This window comes from Neomonachus schauinslandi, chromosome 4 (assembly GCF_002201575.2).
Source record: "Neomonachus schauinslandi chromosome 4, ASM220157v2, whole genome shotgun sequence".
Classification (NCBI taxonomy): Eukaryota; Metazoa; Chordata; class Mammalia; order Carnivora; family Phocidae; genus Neomonachus; species Neomonachus schauinslandi.
The window spans coordinates 126,885,869-126,912,246 of NC_058406.1; the positions used below are offsets into that span (position 1 = coordinate 126,885,869).

The 26,378-nt window shown below is 35.8% G+C and overlaps 1 pseudogene; it reads right to left on the reverse strand.

Annotated features, from left to right (window-relative positions):
* Positions 1-5,788: 5,788 nt before the first annotated feature.
* LOC110579060 lies at positions 5,789-6,163 on the reverse strand (annotated as a pseudogene).
* Positions 6,164-26,378: the final 20,215 nt, after the last annotated feature.

A 26,378-nucleotide genomic window follows, 5' to 3' on the forward strand; every position in this document is an offset into this window, starting at 1 on the left:
TTAGTGGCGCTTTAATCAGAATCTTTGAGTCCTAAAGGACAAAGACTTTAAGTCAACGTGAAAGTGCTTTTCATTCCTTTCTGAAGATTTAAATGTTTATGTGTTATTTCCCTTCAGCATAGAGAATGTCTCTTAGCATTTTCTGTAGTTTAGGTTTGTTGATGAGGTTTTTTTCTTTTATCTGAACATGTCTTTATTTTTCTTTCATTCTTATATTTTTGCTGGATATAAAGTTCTGGGTTGACAGTACTCCCCCCCCCCCACTTTTATGCATTTTAAAGATCATTCCACTAATTTCTGGCCTCCATTGTTTCTGATGAGAAGTTAGTGATTATTGAAGTCATTATCCCCTGTATGTAATTTGTCATTTTTCTCTGGCTGTTTTTAGATTTTACCTAGTGTTTTTGTTTGCAGTAGTTTGACTACTATGTTTATGTTTGTAGTTTTTCTTTGTATTTTCCTAATCAGGGTTCTCTGAGCTTCTTGAACTGATAAATTTTAGTCTTTCACCATATTTAGAGAGTTTTCAGCCATTATGCTTCACATATTATTCTTCACATCTTCACATTATTCTTCACATCTTCAATCTACTGTTAAGCTCATCTAATGGTTGGGTGCCTGGGTGGCTCAGTTGGTTAAACGACTGCCTTCAGCTCAGGTCATGATACTGGAATCCTGGGATCGAGTCCCACATCGGGCTCTTGGCTCAGTGGGGAGCCTGCTTCTCCCTCTGACCCTCTCCCCTCTCATGCTGTTTCTATTTCTCTCTCTCCCTCAAATAAATAAATAATTAAAATCTTAAAAAAATAGTTTTAAGCTCATCTAATGGCTTTTAAAAAAAATTTCAGAGATTTTATGTTTATGTTCTAGAATTTCCATTTCTTATTGTTTTTATTAATCTGCTAAGATTTTTGTATCCTTTTTATTCATTATGAGCATATTTTACTTTATATACTTTACTGTAACTACAATAGGTGTTTTAAGATTCTTGTGTGTTAATTTAAATATCTGTATCATCTCAGGTTTGGTCTCCATTGATTGCCTTTTTTATTGAGCACAGGTCACATTTTCCTATTTCCTCATATGTCTATTAATTTTTTTATTATATCCAGGATGTTATGAATGATGTATTTTAGACTTCTCTTGATCCTGTTTGTTATTGAGAAGAATATATATTTTTTTCTTTTAGCAGACTGCTAGCTTGAACTTTGAACTATAAAGTCTTTACTTGTTTAGCCTTCAGTGTGCTGCTTGGATTCTGCCTCCCATATGTATAGTTCCGTGTCAATCAGAGAATTAGGAAGACTTAATATATGGAATAAGGCTTACTTTCTGTTGGCCGTCTCTTTTCTCAGATTTTCACCCTCACTTTTCAGCTTCTGTGGTCACTCCATACTCTGTCTTCTGGGCCTTAACCACTAAGATTGCAGGTTTTCTATGTTTTTGTATTCAGTATGTTGACTGGGGTCTATGCTCACTCAGTGCCATTCTTCCCTACAAATGTTGACCTCTTCAATGTCTGCCTGCTTTTTTCCTCTCAAGTGCTTTCAGGTAGTTTTTTCCTATATTTTGTCCAGAGTTTAGAGTGGTTATTTTAAGGGCTTTGTGCAGTAGAAGATATAGCCATCTTTTTATTAATCAATAACAGTTTCAGGACTTTGTAATATATGCCATTTTTTCTGGGTATTTGCTTAAACATGATGTGTAAATTCCTTTTCTTTAATATTTAATCTTCCCTTATTCTTACTTGACCCTCACAAAACCCTGGTAATACAGATATTATTTTTTCCCACTACTCTTTAGCTGGGAAAACCATGCCTTTGGCAACTTACTTGCCAAAAGATCAAATCTCATATTTTCTGACCTCAAATCTAGTTTACTTTGTGTAGAACCATGCTTTCTTTATCTGATGAACAGATTAAGTGACCAGCAGCAGCCTAGAGCTGACACTAAGTTATACATGATTTAAAAATTATTATGAATTATTTATCCAAAACACAATTTTTTAAAAGTCTGGCTTAAATAGTTTTGTGTCTTAGCATGTGGCTAAGGTTCTGTCACTGAAAGTTTGAATAATTCAATTAACAATATATATAATGGGAAGTAGCAATTTATGTAATGGCAAAATGGGTAGAAAATAATATACATCCATTAAAGAGCTTGAATATTAAATTCCCCACACAAACCTGGATTGAATATTCAGTTCATTGAACAAACATTTTCCCACTGATTTTATAGACAAGGAACAAATAGGTGGATCCTGGTCAGATGTTTTGGTTACTCAGCAAGCTCTTAAAATGAACTTTTAATATTCAGTGAATTTACTTTTATTCATTTTTTAAAAAAAATTTATTTATTTTTGTGTTATTTTATTTTATTTTAACCATCTGAGCCACCCAGGCGCCCTATTTTATTTTATTTTATTATGTTATGTTAGTCACCATACATTACATCATTAGTTTTTGATGTAGTGTTCCATGATTCATTGTTTGTGTATAACACATGCCCTCCTTAATACCCATCACCTGGCTAACCCATCCCCCACCCCCACTCCCCTTATTTATTTATTTTTAAGATTTTATTTATTTATTTGAGAGAGATGAGAGAGATAAAGCAGGAGCAGGGAGGAGAGGGAGAAGCAGGCTCCCCGCTGAGCCAGGAGCCCATTGCGGGGCTTGATCCCAGGACCCTGGGATCATGACCTGAGCCAAAGACAGATGCCTAACTGACTGAGCCACCCAGGCTCCCCTACTTTTATTCATTTTATACTATGGTTTTCTGTATCATTCAGTCATGGCTTTATAGCACTTTTAAGTCTCCCCAAATAAATACAAGTTTTTCCTAGAGTATTCTGTGTATATAAAAGACCTTTTGAAATTCAGAAAAAACATAGGAATAATTATGAACAATACACATAACACTCACATATACAGTATCAGGGTTCTTATACATATTAGAGGAGATTTCTTTTTTTTTTTTTTTAAAGATTTTATTTATTTGACAGAGAGAGACACAGTGAGAGAGGGAACACAAGCAGGGGGAGTGGGAGAGGGAGAAGCAGGCTTCCCGCTGAGCAGGGAGCCTGATGCGGGGCTTGATCCCAGGACCCTGGGATCATGACCTGAGCCGAAGGCAGACGCTTAACGACTGAGCCACCCAGGTGCCCCAGAGGAGATTTCTTATAAGAATTGGCTCACATGGTTATGGAGGTTGAAAAGTCCCATGATATGTTATCTGCAAGCTGGAGAGCCATGAAAGCCAGTGGTGTAAATCAGTCCAAGACTGAAGACCTGAGAATTTGGGGGCTAATGGTGTAATTACTGATCTGAATTTGAAAGCTTAAACTCAGAGGTGCCAGTGTCTGAGGGCAGGAAAAGGTGGATGTCTTAGCTCAAGTAGAGAAAGAGCAAATTTGCCCTTAATCTGACTTTTTGTTCTATTTAGGCCCAATAGATTGGATGGTACCCACCCACAGTGGGGAGGGCATTTGTTTACTCAATTCACCGATGCAAATGCTAATATCTTCAAGAAGCATCCTCACAGACACACCAAGAAATAATGTTTTAATAGCTATCTGGACATCCCTTAGTCCAGTCAAGTTGACACTCAAAATTAATCATCACATGCACCTATCTGCGTTCACGTTTACTTCAGATATGACTAAAATGCTTCCCTTTAGACTAGTGGTTCTCAAATTTACTGTGCATCCAGAATCACCTGCAGGATACATTAAAACAGATTGCTGGCACCATCCAGTTTCTTTTCACTAGATCTTAGGTGGGGCTTGAAATTTGTATGACTAAGAAGTTCCCAGATGTTGTTGATGCTGTTAGTCTGCTTACATGCTTTGAGAAGCTCTTGTTGATTTTCAAAGGCTAGTAATGCTGTTAATAATTAGTTTCAAAATAGCCACTAGAGGGCAATGGAACCATGGACAAACTGGATGTGCTGCTTAATAGGTTCCCTGGTTTATGCTACCAACTACAATATTCCTACAAGCCACGAGAATACCAAAGCCAAATATTAATTTCCTGTATAATATCTTGAGGCTCATTCTCAATTGTAATATAAATCAAAGCTTGTCCTTATGATTGCGGGGGTCAGAGGTGTATAATGCAGCTCTAAAGCCCATTTCGTGATCATGATAAATTAAAAGTTGGACTTTTGTAAGTGGGCATTTGCACATATACCTAGTAGTCTTTGAGGTTAACAGGAACCGTTTGTGGTTTCCCAAAGAGACTACGTTTTGATAATAGGTTTAGTTTGTTATGGAGATAATTCTACACTTAAGTGTTATTTATTGTTTTAAGACACAACTTTTATTTTATGAAAGAGACCTAAGTACTTTTTAAAGATATTATAAACTTAGTAGATTAAGTTTTTGCTAAACCTCAATTAGTAGAACATAAAGATCCACATGGTGTAGGGGATTTGTAATTTTTTTCTTCTAGATATGTTGCTTTGATGGTAGACAAGGATTAGAGAAAAATCAAAAGATGTAGTTTGCAGGGTGGTTGTTATATTTTCTGTTTGCCTGACCTAGTACAGAACTTGAAAGCTGCCTTTATTGTGGTGGTTATTACTTTTAAAAAATTAATTTTGATAGATAATAGCTGTAGAGTCATAGACATCTTTCTGAGTATCTTGACATCTTGGCTTGAACCAGCAATTGATTTTCATTGTATTGTAGAAATTTTGATTTGAAAGCCCAAAGGCCTGAGTTTGTTTCCTTGCTTTGACATTATTACCTATGTGACTGTGATGAATCATTTAATCTCTCCAAGTCTCAATTTCTGTATATGTAGAGTGAGAATTATGCAATAACAACAACTATCTTCCTGGGCTATTGTGAAAAATCAGTGAAATACCATATATGCTAGTGTTTTATAGATTGTAACCATTCCTGAAATTTTCTCTTATTTATTTATTTTTAAAGATTTATTTATTTATTTATTTGACAGAGAGAGAGACAGCGAGAGAGGGAACACAAGCAGGGGGAGTGGGAGAGGGAGAAGCAGGCTTCCTGCTGAGCAGGGAGCCCCATGCGGGGCTTGATCCCAGGACCCTGAGATCATGACCTGAGCCGAAGGCAGATGCTTAACTACTGAGTCACCCAGGCACCCCTGAAATTTTCTGTTTTTGACATTCTTCCGCCAGTATGCAGTATATTTTGAACTTGGTTTTGATGTCATTATACCTTTGTAAAATTGCTTCCACATGTACAAAATAGGAATACTCAAATAAAAAACCTGGAATTATATCACAAAAAAGTTTAACCCTTTTGCATATAACATCTTAGTTTTTCATTATTTTTTTCTTGTGTGGTGTTTATTGTTCCTCATATGTAGATAATATACTCTATAGAGACTGCTAAAAACAACTAATTATTATTTTTTTTAAAGATTTTATTTATTTATTTATTTGAGAGAGAGAGAGAGTGAGAGAGCACAAGAGGGGGGAGCGGGAGAGGGAGGAGCAGACTCCCCGCTGAGCAGGGAGCCCGATGCGGGACTCGATCCCGGGACTCCAGGATCATGACCTGAGCCGAAGGCAGTCGCTTAACCAACTGAGCCACCCAGGCGCCCCTAAAAACAACTAATTATTAATGAGATCAGGATTAAGGCTTAAATTGCAAATCACTTTCTGGCCTTTGGAAATATGCATGAATATGTGCATATAGTGTGTATATATGAACATGCATTTTTCTTTTTAATGGGAGAAGGAGCCAAGTGTCTTTACTGGAAAGAAGAAACTTTACAGTACATTTTGAGTAAGTTAGTGCAAAGGCTCAGTGGGCCAGCTGGTGGGGCATCAGCTTGTAATGGGTTCCACAGCTAGGGCATCGCTAGGTCTCCCCTTTGTGATGATGGCACTGTTTACTCTTCACAGATGCCGTCCACTATTGCTTTTTGGTGATAGATGGGACTAAATTAGGAACTTCCTTGGTGCCTGAAGCTGCCTTTGGGGGTAGCATATTGTATGGGTCCAGTCCCTTCTGTTCAGCCATCATAACCTTCCTCTCCAGCCCATTCAACTGCTTGCCCTCAATAGGAACACCACTTCCAGATGCCATGGAGTGCACTGCAGGGACTGCGTTGGGACCATGGGCCCTGACAGCCTGCGTGGCCAGCACTCCAGCTCTGCAAAGTAACCTTAAAGCCATCAGGCCTATTACAATGCATTTATATGAATGGTAAGATTTCATTAAATAATTGTTGGTAAGTATTATTTCTCTTAATTTTTTAGGGACCACAGAATCTCTTAGCTATGGTTGCTTTAAGATTAAACACTAGTTTTACTTATAGTATTTGTTTCTTGTCTAGTAGTATGTCTTGCTAAGTAGACTATAAACTTGGATAGATCAGGGATTATATTTCTGTGACCCACAGAGGACTTTGCATAGAGTTTGCAATAGCAGCGTAGTATGTTGCTTTTTCTGATTCCCTGGAAAAACGAATAGAATATGTTTCATTCCACAGAGCACTAGGAAAAGCACCTGATTCCTTTTGGGGGCAATGAATCAAAAACTATCAGTGTTTACTTCTGAGGGCTGTCTATGTGTTCAGCACTGTGCTAAGAGAGGGCTTGGTAAGTACTTGTTGCTTATTTATTGATCACCTCCAGAGAGTGATTTGTGTTTTTGTGGTAGTCTATGGATGAAAAGTCCTTTTCAAAAAATTGTGGGTAAAATAACTTGTTTGAGTTTTCCAAGGATATGAAGATTATTGTGGTAGTCTGTCCTTTTGAAAAAAAATAGCTTTATTGAGGTATAATTCACATACACCTCACCTATTAAAATGTATACAGTTCAATGTTCTTTAGTGTATTCACAACATGTTCAACCATTACCACAATTTTAGAACATTTTTATCACTTCAAAAAGAAACCCTGTACCTTTATCTATCAATCCTGTGATGGTTAATTTGTATGTTGACTTGGCTGGGCCCCACACAGGGCCCAGAAATGTGGTGAAACACTATTATGGATGTTTCTATGAAGGTGTTTTTGGATGATATTAATATTTAAATATATGGACTTTGAGTAGATAGTCCTCTATAACATGGGTGGCCTCATCCAATCAGTTTCAAGGCCTGCATACAACAAAAGTCTGATTTCTTCTAAGCAGGAAGGACTTCTGGTCTTCAGACTTGAACTACATCATCAGTTTATCCTGGGTCTTCAGCTTGCTAGCCACCCTGCAGATTTTGGATTTACCAGCCTCCACAACTGTATGAGTCAATTTCTTAAAACAAATCTCTTTATATATACACATATCCTATTGATTTTGTTTCTCTGGAGAACACTAATACAACCCTCCACTCCCATCTTTCCTTCTACTGCTCCCAGCCCTAGGCAACCACTAATCTACTTTCTGTCTATAGATTTCCCTATTCTGGATTTTCATATGAATGGAATTATATAGTATGTGGTCTTGTGACTGGCTTCTTTCACTTAACATTGTTTTCAAAGTTTGTTTATGTTGTAGCGTGTATTAGTACTTCATTTCTTTCTATGCAAAATAATATTCCATTGTATGAGTATATAATATTTTGTTTATCTGGTTGTTCATTAATGGACATTTGGGTTGTTTCCACTATTTAGCTATTATAAATAATGCTGCTATAACCATTTGCACAAGTTTCTTGTAGACATGTTTTCGTTTCTCTTGAGTATATACCTATAGGTGGAATGCAAAGTCATATGGTAACTTTATGTTTAATTGTTTGAAGAACTGCCATTCTTCACCAAAGTGGCTGCACCATTTTATATTCTTATAAATAGTGTATGGGGGTTCCAATTTCTCCACATCTTCACCAACACTTGTTATCTGAGTTTTTGATTCTAGCCACCTAGTCGGGAAGAAATGGTATCTTATGGTTTTGATTTGTATTTCCCTGATGACTAATGATGTCAGGCATCTTTTCATAAACTTATTATTTGCCATTTGTATATCTTCTTTGGAGAAATGTCTATTCAGAACCTTTGCTCATGTTTTTAGTTGGGTTATTTATCTTTTTGTTACTGACTTGTGAGTGTTCTTCATACATTCTAGATTCAAGTCCCTTATCAAATATATGATTTATAAATATTTGTTCCCATTCCATGGGTTATTTTTTTCACTTTCTTTATGGTGTCCTTTGAAGCACAAAAGTTTTAATTTTGATGAAGCATAATTGATCAATTTTTCTTTTGCTATTCATATTTTTGGCATAATATCTGAAAATCTTTTGCCAAATCCAAGGTCATGAATATTTGCCCCTATGTTTTCTCCCAAGAGTTTCATAGTTTTTGTTCCTACATTTAGGTCTTTAATCCATTTTTAACTTATTTTTGTATATGGTGGGAAGAATCCAACTTCATTATTTTGCATCCAATTGTCCCAGCACTATTTGTTGAAAAGACTATTCTTCCCGCATTGACTGGTCTTGGCATCCTTGTTGAAAATCAGCTGGCCACAAAAGTATGGGGTTATTTCTGGATTGTCAACTCTATTCTATTGGTCTATATGTCTGCCTTGTGTCAGGACCACACTGTGGTGATTACTGTTGCTTTGTAGTAAGCTTTGAAATTGGGAGTGAGTTTTGAAATTGGGAAGTGAGTCCTTTTAGTTTTTTTCTTCTTTTTCAGGATTGTTTTGACTACTCTGGGTCCTTAGCAATTTTATATAAATTTTAGAATCATCTTGTTAATTTATACAAAGAAGTTGGCTGGGATTCTGATAGGGAATATGTTGAATCTGTAGATTAGTTTGGGGAGTAATACTATCTTAACAGTGTTAAGTCTTTCAGTCCATGAATGTGGGATGTCTTCCCATTTATTTAGATCTCCTTTAATTTCTTTCAACAGGGTTTTATAGTTTTTAGAGTATGAATTTTACACTGCTTTTGTTAAATTTATTCCTAAGTATTTTATTCTTATTGATACTATTGTGAATGAAATTGTTTTGATTTCATTTTTAGATTTTTTATTGCCAGTGTATAAGAAATATAACTGATTTTTGTGTATTGATCTTGTATCTTACAAACTTGTTAAACTCATTTATTAATTGTAATAGATTTTTAGTGGTACCTTAGGATTTTCTTTTTTTTTTAAAGATTTTATTTATTTGAGAGAGAGAGTGAGAGGGAGAGAGAGAGAGAGTGCAAGCGGTGGGAAGAGGCAAAGGGAGAAGCAGACTCTCCACTGAACAGGGAGTCTGACGTGGGGCTCGATGCCAGGACTCTGAAATCATGACCTGAGCCAAAGGCAGATGCTTAACTGACTGAGCCACCCAGGTGCCCCAGGATTTTCTATATACAAGGGCATATCATCTGCAAGTAGAGATGGTTTTACTCATTCCCTTCCAATCTGGATGTCTTTGATTTCTTTTTCATATTTAATTCTCTTGGCTAGAACTTCCAGTACAGTGTTGAATTAGAAGTGGTGAGAACAGACATCTTTGTGTCGTTCCTCATCTTAGGGGGAGAGCTTTCAGCCTTTTACTATAAATTATGATGTTAGCTGTGGGTTTTCATAGATGCTCTTTATCAAGTTGAAGAAATCCCTTTCCATGCCTGGTTTGTTTAACTTTTTTTATCATGAAGGGGTGATGGATTTTTTTCAAATTCTTTTGAGATGATTTTGTGATTGAGATTATTATTGATGACTTGTTTTTTGTTCTATTGTTATGATATATTACATTAATTGATTTTTAGATGCTAAACCAACCTTGAATTCCTGGGATAAATCCTCTTGGTCATGGATCTTTCCTTTCTTCTCTCCTGGTACTGCCTTTATCTGTATATTGTTGTGCTTAATGATGTCTTACATTTCTCTGAGGCTGTTTATTTTTCTTCATTCTTTCTCCTCTATGTTCTTTAGTTTACATAATATTCATCAATCTATCTTCAAGTTTACCAGTTCTTTCTTCTGCCAGTTCAAATCTACTGTTGATCCCCTTCTAGTAAATTTTTTTATTTCAGTTATTGCATTTTTTAACTCCAGAATTTCCATTTGATTCTTTTTAAAAACAATTTCTATCTCTTTTTTGATTTTTCTATTTGGTAAAACAGTGTCCATATACCTTCCTTTACTTCTTTAAACATGGTTTTCTTTATTTCTGTGAACATATTTATAATGGCTCCTTTCGAATATTTTTCTGTTAAATCACACTTCTGGTTGCTCTCACAGGAAGTTTCTGTTGCCTGCTTTTATTTTTTCTGGAGTATGGGTCAAACTTTTCTGTCTCTTTGCATGCTTCTTAATTTTTATTAATATTATTGATACAGTAATTTTTATGGACAATTTACATAATATATTTTAGTAACTCTGGGCAGTGGTCCCCTCATTCTGGGGCTTGTTATTGTTACTTGCTTGTTTGTTTAGTGATTGGCTGTATCATTTTAGTGCCATCTATACCCTGCTTCCCCCACCCTCCTCCCACCCACCAAGGTAAAGAATCTGATGTTGCTCCTCAGGGAGGCACAGCTTTTAGGTGTGCCCACAGTCACTTTGGGATGATAGCAGCAGTGGTAGGGCCCTTTACCACTCTTTCTCTGACCATACTCAGCTGTTAAAACTCCGGTAACTGCTGCTTGGTTGCTCTGTTTTTTTTTAAAAAAATGTCCTAGGGCATAAATTCCTCGACAAATGAATCCAATCAAACTGTGGCTCTTTGGACAGAATAGTTTCTGAGATCAGTGTGATATTTGTTCTGACCCCAGGAGGGCTCCTCCCAGCTGTCTTATTCCCCAGTTCTCTAAACTGCTGACCAGCCCACAGTCTAGCACTTTTCTTTATTACATACACAAATCTCCTTCCAATTGCCTTTTACCACAGCCTCCACTTTCTTGAGAGTGCTCTTCGGTTAAACTTCTCCAAGCTCTATTGCAAATGAAATCAATTTCTTTGCGAAGAGATCAGGAGCTATCTGTTTTATGGCTGCTTCTTCCTTAGGCAAAATCTCTGGGCTAGGACTCTGGAGCTAGAAGTATGAACAATGGCAAGTTTCTCTATTGGTGGCTCCCCACTATAGGAGCCTCAGTCCCACAAGTGGGAGTTTGGTGGAAGAAGGGAGCTCCCACTTCTTGACCGCACTTACCTGGGATTTATCTCCAGCAATAGGCAGCTGGGGACAAGACGAGAAACATTGAAATCTTGCTGGCTTCTAGGAAGAAAGTTCCTCCCTCTGGGAGAGAACTGGGGAAAGGGCGAGCCACGTGTTCCTAGCTGCAGCAGTCTTGAGTAGAGTGTCTGCCTCACTGTGCTGGGTGTGGGGTGGAAGAAATGGTCTTGATTCAAATACCACAGACTCTCACTTATAGGAAATTTTTTAGGTTTTGTTGAATAGATGTTTCTTCATTTGCTGTTTACACACAGGACCATTTCCAGAGGCTTTAGTTGCTTGCTTTTTCATAATTCTCTCCAGTTTGACTGGGAGTGAGTCAGTGGAACTCTTTGTGCTGTCATGCCACGTTCATAGCAGTCTATTGCTCTTGACAACTGTCTACTAACCTGATATTATGAAGATTCATTCAACTCAAGCCAATAAGAAAGTCTCTTAATTCATTATGGGAATTCAGGGCCATTCAGGCACCCATTTATTTTATTTTTTTTATTATTATGTTAATCACCATACGTTACATCATTAGTTTTGATGTAGTGTTCCATGATTCATTATTTGCGTATAACACCCAGTGCTCCATGCAGCACGTGCCCTCTTTAATACCCATCACCAGGCTAACCCATCCCCCCCCCGCCAGGACCCTGTTTGTTTTTCAGAGTCCATCATCTCTCATGGTTCATCTCCCCCTCCGATTCCCCCCTTCATTCTTCCCCTGCTGCTATCTTCTTCTTCTTCTTCTGTTTTTTTTTTTTTTAACATATAATGTATTATTTGCTTTGGAAGTACAGAGCTGTGATTCAACAGTCTTGCACACTTCACAGCACATACCCTCCCCAATGTCTATCACCCAGCCACTCCATCCCTCCCACCCCCCCACCACTCCATCAACCCTCAGTTTGTTTCCTGAGATTAAGAATTCCTCATATCAGTGAGGTCATATGATACATGTCTTTCTCTGATTGACTTATTTCGCTCAGCATAACACTCTCCAGTTCCACCCACGTCGTTGCAAATGGCAAGATTTCATTCCATTTGATGGCTGCATAATATTCCATTGTATATATATACCACATCTTCTTTATCCATTCATCTGTCGATGGACATCTTGGCTCTTTCCACAGTTTGGCTATTGTGGACATTGCTGCTATAAACATCGGGGTGCACATACCCTTTCGGATCCCTACTTTTGTATCTTTGGGGTAAATACCCAGTAGTGCAATTGTTGGGCTGTATGGTAGCTCTATTTTCAAATTTTGAGGAACCTCCATACTGTTTTCCAGAGTGGCTGCACCAGCTTGCATTCCCACCAACAGTGTAGGAGGGTTCCTCTTTCTCTGCATCCCCGCCAACATCTGTCATTTCCTGACTTGTTAATTTTAGCCATTCTGACTGGTGTGAGGTGATATCTCATTGAGGTTTTGATTTGGATTTCCCTGATGCCGAGCGATGTTGAGCACTTTTTCATGTGTCTGTTGGCCATTTGGATGTCTTCTTTGGAAAAATGTCTGTTCATGTCTTCTGCCCATTTCTTGATTGGATCATTTGTTCTTTGGGTGTTGAGTTTAAGAAGTTCTTTATGGATTTTGGATACTAGTCAGGCACCCATTTAAATAGAATTCAAATCAGGGATGCTTGGAGACCCAGCTCCCAGTTCAGTTCTTTCTAAACACTTTTCCTACGATACAGTGGTAACATTTTTTTTGTCTTTCACAAATAATAGTTGTATTTAGACACTGACATTTTTAAGTTGGTCTTGGTGACATGGTTTCTTGGGTTTAAGTTTGGAGTAGCTTAACAGCTATTATTTTAAGTTGTCACTCACCTCCTTGTTTATATTACTAACAATAGTCAAGCTGGTAGGCTTGGGCAGTGCAGTTATAGAGTAAAATAGAGTTCTGCATTTGTGGTCTTACTCAACTGGTACTTCATGTGGAGTTGTCTGGCTGGTCTAGAGACAAATCTCTGATGTGTTGGCCTGCATTACTCGTGGTTATTTGGGACAGGCAGAGATCCTTCATTTTCCACTGCTAAATAGTAATGTCTGAACAAAGAGCAGAAGCCCTTTTTAGCTATATTGTATGGGAAAGCATAAAATTTCTTTAAGATTTTATTTATTTATTTGAGAGAGAGATCACAAGCAGGGAGAGGGGCAGAGAGAGAGGGAGAAGCAACTCCCTGCTGAGCAGGGAGCCCGATGCGGGACTCGATCCCAGGACCCTGGGATCATGACCTGAGCCGAAGGCAGATGACGCTTAACTGATTGAGCCACCCAGGCACAACAAGGAAAGCATAAAATTTCTATTTCCACCCCAGAAAATACTCAAATATCTTTTTATTGTATGTATCATTCTCTCTATAAAGGAAGAAATACTTTACCTACATAGAAAGCAAACCTGAGTCATTAACAGACAACAAGGCAAGATTTAAAATGCTTAGAGATAATTATAACAAATTTGTAATAGTAGAAGACAGAATTCTTTTTTTTTTAAAGATTTTATTTATTTATTTGAGAGAGAGAGAATGAGAGAGAGCACATGAGAGGGGGGAGGGTCAGAGGGAGAAGCAGACTCCCCGCCAAGCAGGGAGCCCGATGCGGAACTCGATCCAGGGACTCCAGGATCATGACCTGAGCCGAAGGCAGTCGCTTAACCAACTGAACCACCCAGGTGCCTGAAGACAGAATTCTTACATTTTATTTTATTTATCAAGCTAATCACTCATATCTGATTTTTTGGCATCTTTCACTAGGTTTAGACAATCTAATGTCAAGAAAATATCTTACTCTTTGTTATAATATACAAATGTGTGCTTTCATTATATACCTTATTCCCCTCCCTGTTCATGGTTGGTACATTTGGCCTATATAGGGACTTCAGGAAATCTTTAGAGTTAAAAGTCTTTCCAATTTTCAGTTGAAATGAGTTTGTGGTTTTGCCAGAATTGTCTTGTCATTTTCTTTTTGACAATAAAGAATGTAAACTTTTTTTTTTTAAAGATTTATTTATTTATTTGAGAGAGAGAGAATGAGAGAGAGCACATGAGAGGGGGGAGGGTCAGAGGGAGAAGCAGACTCCCTGCCGAGCAGGGAGCCCGATGCGGGACTCGATCCAGGGACTCCAGGATCATGACCTGAGCCGAAGGCAGCCGCTTAACCAACTGAGCCACCCAGGCGCCCGAAGAATGTAAACTTTTATCATGGAATTTTTCATACAACTCAGGTCCATGCACTATATAGCTGAATTGTGCTACATTGGCCCAGGTATACTAGGCCTTATTAATAGGACTCACTTTTTCAGGAAATAACAGTTATTTAAAAGGGGGATGGAAGACAAGGAAGGGAGGAAATGAAGGAAAAAAAGAGCAGTTCTTCTAAGGACATTGTTCAGGCATGGGATATATGCAGATGAATTTTTTCCCTTTTTATTGTGAAGAATTTTGAAAATCAACTGACAGATCATGTATCATTCTTGATCTTGTCATTTTATTTATTTATTTAGAGAGGGAGAGCAGTGGGGAGGGGCAGAGGGACAGGGAGAGAGAGAATCTTTATTTATTTATTTATTTAATTTAATTTTTATTTATTTTTTTATTCTTATGTTAATCCCCATACATTACATCATTAGTTTTAGATATAGTGTTCCATGATTCATTGTTTGTGCATAACACCCAGTGCTCCATGCAGAATGTGCCCTCCTCAATACCCATCACCAGGCTAACCCATCCTCCCACCCTCCTCCCCTCTAGAACCCTCAGTTTGTTTTTCAGAGTCCATCGTCGGAGAGAGAGAATCTTAAGCAGGCTCCGTGCCCCCATGCCCAGTGAAGAGCCCAACATGGGGCTTGATCTCACAACCCTGAGATCATGACCTGAGCCAAAATCAAGAGTCAGATGCTTAACTGATAGAACCATCCAGGCACCCTTTGACCTTGTCATTTTAATCTAGCAGTAAATAGAAAACAAATGTGTTTCTTTTTCCTTTAAGGTATGGTCACAACATCTTGCAAAAGCATTTTCAGTAAATTAAAGATAATAAGCTATTTTTTTCCCTCTGTTTTGATTACTGTCATTGTGTAGAAGGACAGCATTCCATGGAATTGTTTTAATTACCCTGTTGGTATGCACCATGACATCTGGTGGCATTGGTGAGCTCACCTGATGGACCACAAAGAACCCTGATTTATGAACCTATAATTGGGTTTCCAATAAACATTTGTCAAAATAATGTATTAGTTCAAACCAAAGACTTCTTTATTTATTCATATAAAAGAGCACTTAACTTTCAACAAAGAATTGCCTATCATCAAAAACACTCTATAAATGAATCAGATTTATGAAGACATGATTCTAGAGGGTGACCGCTCAGACTACTGCTTATTTTAACTCTTTAGAGGACTTAGTGTTCTAGCTTGCTTGTTTTCACCATATTCTTTCATATTTTTACTTACAAATAATGTGTATTTTAATATTCACTTGTTAAGGTACTTGTTACAGAATGAATACAGTGACTTTTAAAAAATATTTATTTAGTTGTGAAACTAATATATCTGTAGCAGGTATCATTTTACAGTTACTTCAAATTCTGTTACAACAACATATTTTTATCTGTTCTTATTCAGTGTACTTCTAAGTAAGAATGAAATATATACGGCCCTCAAACTAGTTTGTAAATTGCTAAGGCTTCTGATGAGGAAATTATTACTGATCTTTATTTTAAATATTTTAGCTGTTTTATTTATTTACTCATTAACATATTAGTCTGTTTCTGTTGAAAATTCACATTGATAAGTAAGATATGTAATTTATACAGCATGTATCCCTTCACTTGGAGATTCACTTTGTAGAGTACGTTGTTACTAAGTACCATATGAAGCATTATTTTAATGTTTAATAGTTACTATCTTCTTTTTTTATTGTAGTATAATATACATAACATAAAATCTACCATTTTGACCAGTTTTTTAAGTTTTTATTTTAATTCCAGTTAGTTAACATACAGTGTTATATTAGTTTCAGGTGTACAATATAGTGATTCAACAATTCCATAGATCACCCGGTGCTCATCACAAGTGCATTCCTTAATCCCATCACCTATTTAACCCATCCCCCCAACCACCTCCCCTCTGGTAACCACCAGTTTGTTCTCTGGGGTAACAATGTTTCTTGATTTGCCTCTCTGTCTTTTATTTTCCCTCTGCTTGTTTGTTTTGTTTCTTAAATTCCATGTATGAGTGAGATCATATGATATTTGTCTTTCTCTGACTGACTTATTTCACTTAGCATTATACCCTTTATCCCATCCATGTCATTGCAAATTGCAAGATTCCACCCCTTTTCTATGACTGAATAATATTCTATTGTATATATATGTGTGTGTCTATATACACACATCACATCTTCCTTATCCATTCATATATTGGTGGACGTGTGGGCTGCTTCCATAATTTGGTTATTGTAAATAATGTCGCAATAAGCATAAGGGTGCATGTAGCCCTTTCAATTAGTGTTTTTTTTTTTTTAAAGATTTTATTTATTTATTTGACAGAGACACAGTGAGAGAGGGAACACAAGTAGGGGGAGTGGGAGAGGGAGAAGCAGGCTTCTCGCTGAGCAGAGAGCCCGATGCGGGGCTCGATCCCAGGACCCTGGGATCATGACCTGAGCTGAAGGCAGATGCTTAACAACTGAGCCAGCCACCCAGGCACCCCTCAATTAGTGTTTTTGTAAGTTTTGGGTAAATACCCAGTAGTATGATTACTGGATCATAGGGTAGTTCTAGTTTTCTCTTTTTGAGGAATCGCCATACTGTTTTCCACAGTGACTACACCAGTTTGCATTCCCACCAACAGTACAAGAGAGTTCCTTTTACTCCACATCCTCACTAACACTTGTTTCTTGTGGCTTTGATTTTAGCTATTCTGACAGGTGTGAAGTGGTATCTCATTGTGGTTTTGATTTGTGTTTCCCTGATGGTGTGTAATGTTGAGCATATTCTCATGTGTCTGTTGGCCAGTTGTATGTCTTTGGAGAAATGTCTGTTTATGTCTTCTGCCCATTTTTAATTGGATTGTTTTTTGGGTATTGAGCTCTATCAGTTCTTTATATATTTTAGATACTAAATATTGGGTATGTCATTTGCAAATATTTTCTCCCATTCAGTAGGTTGCCTTTTGCTTTTGTTGTTTCCTTTACTGTGCAGAAACTTTTTATTTTGATATAGTTTATTTTTGCTTTTATGTCGCTTGCCTCAGGAGACATAGCTAGAAAAATGTTGCTACAGCTGGTGTCAGAGAAAGTATTGCCTATATTCTCTTCTAGGATTTTTATGGTTTCAGGTCGCACATAAATTCAAAATCCATCTTGAATTTATTTTTGTGTATGGTGTAAGAAAGTGGTCTGTTTTCATTCTTTGGCATGTAGCTGTCTAGTTTTCCCAACACCATTTGTTGAAGAGACTGTCTTTTTCTCATTGCATATTCTTTCTTCCTTTGTTGAAGATTAATTGACATTATACTTGTGGGTTTAGTTCTGGGTTTTCTATTGTGTTCTATTAATCTGTGTGTCTGTCTTTATGCCAGTGCCATATTGTTTTGATTATCACAGCTTTCTAGTGTATCTTGACGTCTGGAATTGTGATACCTCTAGGTTTATTTTTCTTTTTCAAGATTGCTTTGGCTATTGGGGTCTTTTGTGGTTCCATACAGGTTTTAGGATTGTTTGTCTAGTTCTGTGAACGAGAATGCTGTTGGTATTTTGATAGGGACTGCATTAAATCTATAGATTGCTTTGAGTAGTATAGACATTTTAAGAATATTTGTTCTTCCAATTCATTAGCATGTCTTTCCATTTCTTTGAGTTGTCCTGAATTTCTTTAATCAATATTTTATAGTTTTCAGAGTACATGTCTTTCATTTCTTTGGTTAAGTTTATTCCCAGGTATTTTATTCTTTTTGGTGCAATTGTAAATGGGATTGCTTTCTGAATTTCACTTTCTGCTGCTTCAGTATTAGTGTATAGGAATGCCACAGATTTCTGTACATTGATTTTGTATCCTGCGACTTTAGTGAATTCATTGATCAGTTCTAGTAGTTTTTTTTTGGTGGAGTCTTTAGGGTTTTCTATATATAGTTTCATGTCATTTGCAGATAGTGAAAGTTTTACTTCTTCTTTACCAATTTGAATGTCTTTTCTTTTTGTTGTCTAATTGCTGTGGTTAGGACTTGCAGTACTATATATAAAAGTGGTGAGAGTGGATGGACTTCTTTTATAGAAAAATCTGTGATCAAATCAGCCAGACTATGTCTTAATTTGTTAAACAAGGACATAAAGGAATTTAGAAAATCCTTTTCTCTCATACAAAGCCTGACTTTCAGGACTATTTCTTATCCTCATTGACTTGAAAATTCTATTTTGTGGTCCAAGCGATTACTAATTTTTATTTCTCTTTATTTTAATGCTGCAACAATCTTAATATCATCCTAATTTTCAAGGAAGATAGATAATTTTATCTATCTTTATGATACATAAAAGAGGAAAGCTGTTGATACACTTCAAAAAATACTGTGCTTGCTATCTGTAGATCAAGTGACTGTTTTAGATAATCTGGCTTGCATATGACATTAGCCTATAAATGAAAATAAGGTTAGATGACCTCAGAAGAAAATGTGGCCTATGGCTATTGATAGTAGGCTGGTAGTAACCTAAAATGTTCCTTGGCTGTGTCCACTAATGGTATCTTGTGTGTAGACCTTCAGAGAATCCACTCACACTTGTAAGCCCTGTTTCCTGAGATTTGGGTAAAGCAGATGGTCCAATCCTGCTGTAGCATGAATCTTTGAGACCTGGCAAAAAAGACAATTTTGGATATTGATAGATTTTTGCAAGATCTTTTAAAAAATAACTAAAATTGGCTTATAAAAAAACCCAAGAAAATTTTCTAAATGGGTTGTAAACAAAATAAAATATACAAAATAAAAATGTTTTGCTTGCCATGGTTAATGTACTGTTGAACACTTTTATAGTTAGAGTTTAAGATGATCCAGCCAAGTACCAAACTTAACATTATACATGGGAAAGTTAATACCATAACATCCTGAGAATGTCTCTATGTTTGTGTAATTAAGGGATGTTTTCTCTGTTAGACCATAAGCAACTTGAGACCAGGACTTAATCACTTTTGTATTTGTAGAGTACAGCATGATAACTGGAACATTGTAAATACTTAAGATATGTTTGTTGTCTGTGTAGATCTTTGCTGGTCTCTGACCAAAAGACTAGTGAAAGAGAACGCAAAGGAAATGATGTACATCTCTTTTTAGTGTTTTATGCTTGGGATAATAACCCATGATAAAGGAACCTAATGATTCAAATTTCAACTTGTGTTGACCCTGAAAGGATTTTGAATGGCCCAGTTTAATAATAGGCAGGAATAGTAGGGAGAAACAGACTTCTTGGCAATCTAATGTAGTATAAAACACCTTGAAGTGCTGTGAGTATCATAGCCTCCATAAGCTAACAAGCCAGGATTCCTATAACATTTATGACACTGATAGGAGTTTAAAAACATATGCTGTGTAAGGTTTCATTTGATGGACTGCAAATATTCTGAATTGTGATATCTCCTGGACATAACATCATACTAAAATACCATGGCAACTCTTTCTTTTTATTCATACGGATATTTAAAAAAATAAAAATAAAAAGATCTTGTGAGAAGGTGAGCAGAAAAATTGATTTCTAATTTATGAATTGTAAGCCTTCGCTTTTCAGGACTTGAAAAATCTTTCAATTTTCTCCATTTCTAGCCAAGTATCAAACAAAGGGGGATAGTTGGGATGAAAGTTTAAAGAATTTTAAGGACAAGGAATTGTTGGTTCCAGTTAAATAATTGTTTTGAGAATTGATATTATTTTCTTAATGCTATGTCCATAGATTTGATAGGAAATTAATAGATCATGAGAATATTAAAGTATAAGGTTATTTATGCATGTAAGGGAAATGTATTTTTTAAAAAGATTTTATTTATTTGAGAGAGAGCAAGAGAGAGAGCGAGCATGTGTGCAAGCATGGTGGGGGAGCTGGGGGCGGGAGGGACAGAGGGAGAGGGAGAAACAGATTCCCTACTGAGCGGGGAGCCCACATGACTCTTTCCCAGGACCTTGGGATCATGACCAGAGCTGAAGGCAGACGCTTAACTGAATGAGCCACCCAGGCGCCCCAAGGGAAATGTATTTTTGTGAAAAACCTAATACATAGTAATTACTATAAGAGAGGTCTTGTTACTTTGTAAAAAGCCCCAATATTATGATTACTGAGTGCTCAGAAATGTTCCTTGAAGTTATAAACAGATCTAACCAATAGACATGGTGAGGTAAGCAGTTTATAAATGTCTTGGAGGGGTTTTTAATTTGGGTTGCCCAACTGAAAATGGAGTGTTATTTGGCATGTCTATGGATATAATGGTATGCAGGGCAACAGGGCTATGGCCTAATTCAGCCAGAGAACATGTGTTAACAAATTGGCTCTGTCCATGATGAATTATGCCTGAAAGAAGTTAACTGAGTGCAATCTACTGGCCATGGTCATAGAGCAACACAGCTTTTTTTTCTTCCCACCAGGCTGACTTTTCTTTTGGCACAGCACTTAACAAACTCCACATGCAAAATTGGATGATCCTGATTGTTGTAAAATGGACTCAACTTGTACATTTTGGAAAAAGGAAGAAATGCTTGGATTAAATCTTGTGTGTTAATTTTTTGGAATGTGTGTGGATCAGATTCTGGGAAGGAAATTGATAGCTTCATGGTGAAATGTTGGCATACCATTTCTAACATCCATTTGTCAGTTAAAAAGAGGAAGTATTCAGAGTCAAAAACACTGATTTATTTGCTACCTACAAAGACAATGAATGGATGAAATGAGTGTGTCGTTGTAATATTTGGAATTAAAGTCCAATGTAAAGTCAAGCTATTTAATTAGTCCTTAAGCCAGTTGGTTGCAATGGAGTCTTCATTTCTTTCTAATCTTTATTGGGTTTAGTAAGAAAGCAGAGGTTGTCTGTTAGTACAGAGTCATCTTTATGTAGAATAAAAGTATGGATTTAAAATCTAGAGCATAGGTTCACTAGAAATTATTTCACACCTTTTTCTTGAAATTCTTTTAATAATACTTTTCTAATTTTTTTTCTTTGCCCAAAGGATGGACACAAGTCACCTTTAACAGCACATTTGTTTTTTTGAAGTCATACCTCAAATTTCATGCTTGACTGAAGTTCTCAACTGATGATTTGCCAGCTTTCTACATTAAAAGTGCCAATAAGACCTTACATTTCTAAGAAAAATAGCATATGAACTGTGTATCCAAAACATTTATTACAGACTGGACTAGAATATGCTTCAGTAGCAAAGAATGCCCAAATTAGCAGTGGTTTATCATAGCAAAGATTTAAGTCTCACTCATGCTACATGTCCACAAAGGATCTCTGCACAGGTTGACAGAGATTCCCTTTTGACAGATGCTTTCATGATTACATGGGAAAAGGAGCATGTTATATCATACCCTGGCACTTAAAGCTGCCACTTCATATCCATTCACATTTTATTGACCAAAACAAGTCAATATTTGCCTGTCCCCAGGTCTCAAACATTTTCTCCTGTGTTTTCTTCTAGAAGCACTATAATTTTCATGTTTAAGTCTGTGAGCCATTTTGGGCAATTTTTGTGTGTGATATGAGGTAAGGATTGAATTTCATTTTTTTCCCCATATGGCTTTCCAGTTGTTCCAGCACAATTTGTTGAAAAGACTGTTCTTTCCCCATTGAATTATCTTAGCACCTTTGTAAATAATAAAGTGACCATATATATATGTGTATATATATATATATGCATACCCATAGCCACTGGTCTCTTCTGTTCTGTTGCTCTTTATGTCAGTCAGTACATACTCTTCTGATAACTGTACCTGTAAGTATTGAAATAAATAGTGTAAGTTCTACAACTTTGTTCTTCAAAATTGTTTTCATTGTTCAAGGTCTTTTAATGTTCCATATAAATATAATTAACCTGTCAGCCTTTACAAAGAAGCCTCCTGGGATCTTAATTAGGATTACATTAATCTTTTTGGATCAATTTAGGAAGGGATGATTTATATCTTAACCCTATTGAGTTTTCCAATATTTCCTTATCTGTATAGGTCTTCATTTTTTCTCAGCAATATTTTATAAATTCAGTGTACATATTTTTATTAAATTTATCCTTAAGTATTTAATTTTCATGTTAATCAAATGGTATTATTTTCTCAATTTCTCTAATTGTTCATGCTAGGGTATATAAATACAACTAATTTTTAAATATTCATCATGTGGCCTATAAACTTGCTAAATTCACTTATTAATTCTAGTAGCTTTTTCTTCATAGATTTCTTAGCATTTTTTATGTACACAATAATTTCTTTTGCAAATTAAGATAGTTTACTTTTTCCTTTTCAAACTGTATTTTTTCTTTTTTTGCATTATTTCACTAGTAGCACCTCAAACACAATGTTGAACAGAAGTTGTTAGAGCAGATATCTTTGCCTTGTTCCTGATCGTTGCGGGGGTGGGGTGGAATACTGTCTTCATTATTAAGTATGATGTTAGCTGCAGGTTTAGTAGATACCCTTTATCAAGTTGAGGAAGTTTCCTTCTAGTCCCAGTTTTCTGAGATTTAAAAATTATGAACGGGTATTGAAGTTTGTAAAATACATTTTCTGCATTTATTGAGCTGCTCAGATATCTTTTCTCCTTTATTCTGTTAATATGGTGAATTACATTTTTTTTTTTCCATATGTTATACCACCTTTGTATTCTTGGGAAAACCCCACTTAGTCATAATGTATTATACTTTTTATGTATCGCTGGATTTAATTTGCTTATATTTTATTAAGATTTCTGCCCCTATGTACATGAGAAATATTACTCTTTTAAAAAAAATTTTATTTATTTATTTATTTATTTATTTATTTATTTATTTATTTATTTATTTATTTTATTCTTATGTTAATCCCCATACATTACATCATTAGTTTTAGATGAAGTGTTCCATGATGCATTGTTTGTGCATAACACCCAGTTACTCTTGAATTTTCTTTTCTTGTAATGTCCTTGCCTCTTATTGTTATCAGGGAAAGAATTGTCTCATAAAGTCAGCTGAGAAAAGGTCCCTCCTCCTCTATTAGATTCTAAGTTCTTTCTAAAGAACTGATATTATTTCTCTCTTAAATATTTGAAATAATAATAATGAACTTGAGTAAGTGAAGCCATCTGGGCCTGAAATTTTATTTGTGAGAAGGGATTAATTCTAAGTCAATTTCTCTAATTGATATGGCAGCTATTTAGAATTTCTGTTTCTTCTATAATCAATTTTGGTAATTTGTGTCTTTAAGGAATTTGTTCCATCTAAGTGATCAGAAATTTTTTTCCCCTAGATTTCTTTATAGTAGTCTCTTATTCTAAGTGTCTGTAGAATCTTCATGATTTTCCTTCTTTTGATCCTAATATTAGTAATTGAGTTTTTTCTTTAAACTAGAATTTCTTCTCAACTTTATCAGACTTTTCAAAGAACTGGTTTATATTTCATTGCTCTTTCCCTTTTTTTGGCCTTGTTTTTATTGTGTTCCACTCTTAATTATTTATTTTCTCCTATTCACTTTAGGTTTAATTTGCTTTTCTTTTCCTAGTTCCCTAAAATGGATAGACAATTGATTATTGGAACTTTCTTCTTTTCTAACATAAGCATTTAAAGCCATAAATTTCTCTGTAAACATTGCCTTAAATGACCCCACAAATTTTGACAAGTTTGTTATCATTCTCCTTAATTAATTTATTTATTTTTTAAAGATTTTATTTTATTTTATTTTATTTTTTTTAGGCAAACAAAAAGCAGAATGCTTTTTATTCATTTTGGGGTTACTAATCTAAAGTTAATACAAGAAGTAGATCCTTTATTTATTTATTTGACAGAGAGAGACACAGCGAGAGAGGGAACACAAGCAGGGTGAGTAGGAGAGGGAGAAGCAGGCCACCCACTGAGCAGAGAGCCCGATGGGGCTCGATCCCAGGACCTGGGACCATGACTGAGCCGAAGGCAGATGCTTAATGACTGAGCCACCCAGGCACCCCGGTTTGTCATCATTTTCCTTTAGTTCAAGATGTTTTCTAAGCTCCCTAATGATTTTTTTCCCCACAAAATCAAGTTGGTTCCTTGACGTATGGATTATATAGAAATGTATTGCCAAGTTCCACATATTTTGGAATGTTCCAGATATCTTTCTGGAATTGAATTCTATTTTAATTTAGTTGTGGTTCCAGAATATACTTTGTATAATTTTATTTTCATTAGATTTATTGAAACTTATTTTATGGCACTGAATTTATTAAGACTTATTTTATGTCTTAAGATGGGATCTATTTTGGTGAATGTTATATATATGTGTTTGAAATTTATGGCATTTTGCTAATAATAATAGAGTACTCTGTAACTGTCAGTTGGGTCAAACTTGATTGATAGTGTTAAGTCTTCTTTATCCTTACTGATTTTTCCTTCCTGTTTCTACCAGTTATAGAGACAGGAGTATTGAAATATCTCTCGACAGTTGTGGACTCTATTTCTTCTTTCAGTTTGGCAGTTTCTGCTTCATATGTTTTGAAGCTGTTACTAAGTGCATAGATATTTATGATTATTACACCTTCTTGGTGAACTGATTACTTTATTACTATGAAAAGTTTCTCTTTATTCCTGGTAACATTCTTATTTTTCTGAAGTCTACTTTGTCTGATATTAATATAGTTAGCTTTCTAATGAATAGTTGTTGCAGTTTTTTCCATGTTTTTTCTTTTGATCTATCAGTGTATTTAATGTGAATTTCTTGTAGACAGCATGTAATTGGTTCTTGGTTTTTATTCAGTCTCACAATTCTGCATTAAAATTTTTTTTTGCATTTGAGTGTAGTTGACATATAATGTTCATTAGTTTCAGGTGTGTAACATAGTGATTTGACAAGTTTAAACATTATGCTATGCTCAGCACAAGTGTAGCTACCACCTGTCACCATACAAGGCTATTATAATAACACTGACTATATTCCCATGACTTATGTATTTACATGTACACACACACACACTCACCACCACCACCACCACTACATCTTGTTATCTGTTTTTCTATTGATGGACACATAGGTTGCTTCCATATCTCGTTACATTGTATAATGCTGCTATAAACATAGGGAAGGATGTAAATATTTTTTGAATTAGTTTTTGTTTTCTTTGGGTAAAATACCCAATAGTGGAATTATTGGACCATGTGGTTTTTCTATTTTTAAATTTTTGAGAAACCTCTGTACAATTTTCCACAATTGCTTCCAGTTTACATTCCCTTCAACAGTGTATGAGGGTTTCTTTTTTTCCACATCCACCAACACTTATTTCTTGTCTTTTTGATTTTAGCCATTCTGACAGGTATAAGGTGTGTGGTTTTGATTTGCATTTCCCTGATGATTAGTGATGTTAAGCATTTTTTTCATGTGTCTGTTGGCCATTTGTATGTCTTTTTTGGAGAAATGTCTATTCAGGTCTTCTGCCCATTTTTTAATCAGATTGCTGTTTTGTTGTTGAGTTTTATAAGTTCTTTATATATTTTGGATGTTAACCCCTTATCAGATAAATGATTTTGCAAGTATCTTCTCCCATTCAGTAGGTTGGCTTTTTGTTTTGTTAATGGTTCCTTTTGCTGTGCAAAAGCTTTTTAGTTTGATGTAGTCACAAGAGTTTATTTTTGATTTTGTCGCCCTTGCTTCAGCAGACATATCTAGGAAAATGTTTCTATGACTGATGTTAGAGAAATTACTGTTTGTGTTCTCTTCTAAGATTTTTAAGGTTTCAGGTCTCACATTTAGTTTTTTGAGTATTTTGACTTTATTTTTGTAAATGGTGTTAGAAAGTGGTCCACTTTTATTCTTTTACATGTAGCTGTCCATTTATTCCAGCACCATTTACTGAAGAGACTGTCTTTTCCCTGTTGTAAATTCTTGTATTGATATATGTATCTATTTTTCTGCTAATACTCTACTGTTTTGATTACTATAGCTTTATATTATAACTTGAAATCTGGGATTGAGATACCTCCGGCTTGTTTTCTCTTTCTCAAGATTGCATTGGCTATTTGGAGTCTTTTGTCATTCCATACAGATTTTAGTATTACTTATTCTAGTTTTATGAAAAATGTTGGTATTTTGACAGGGA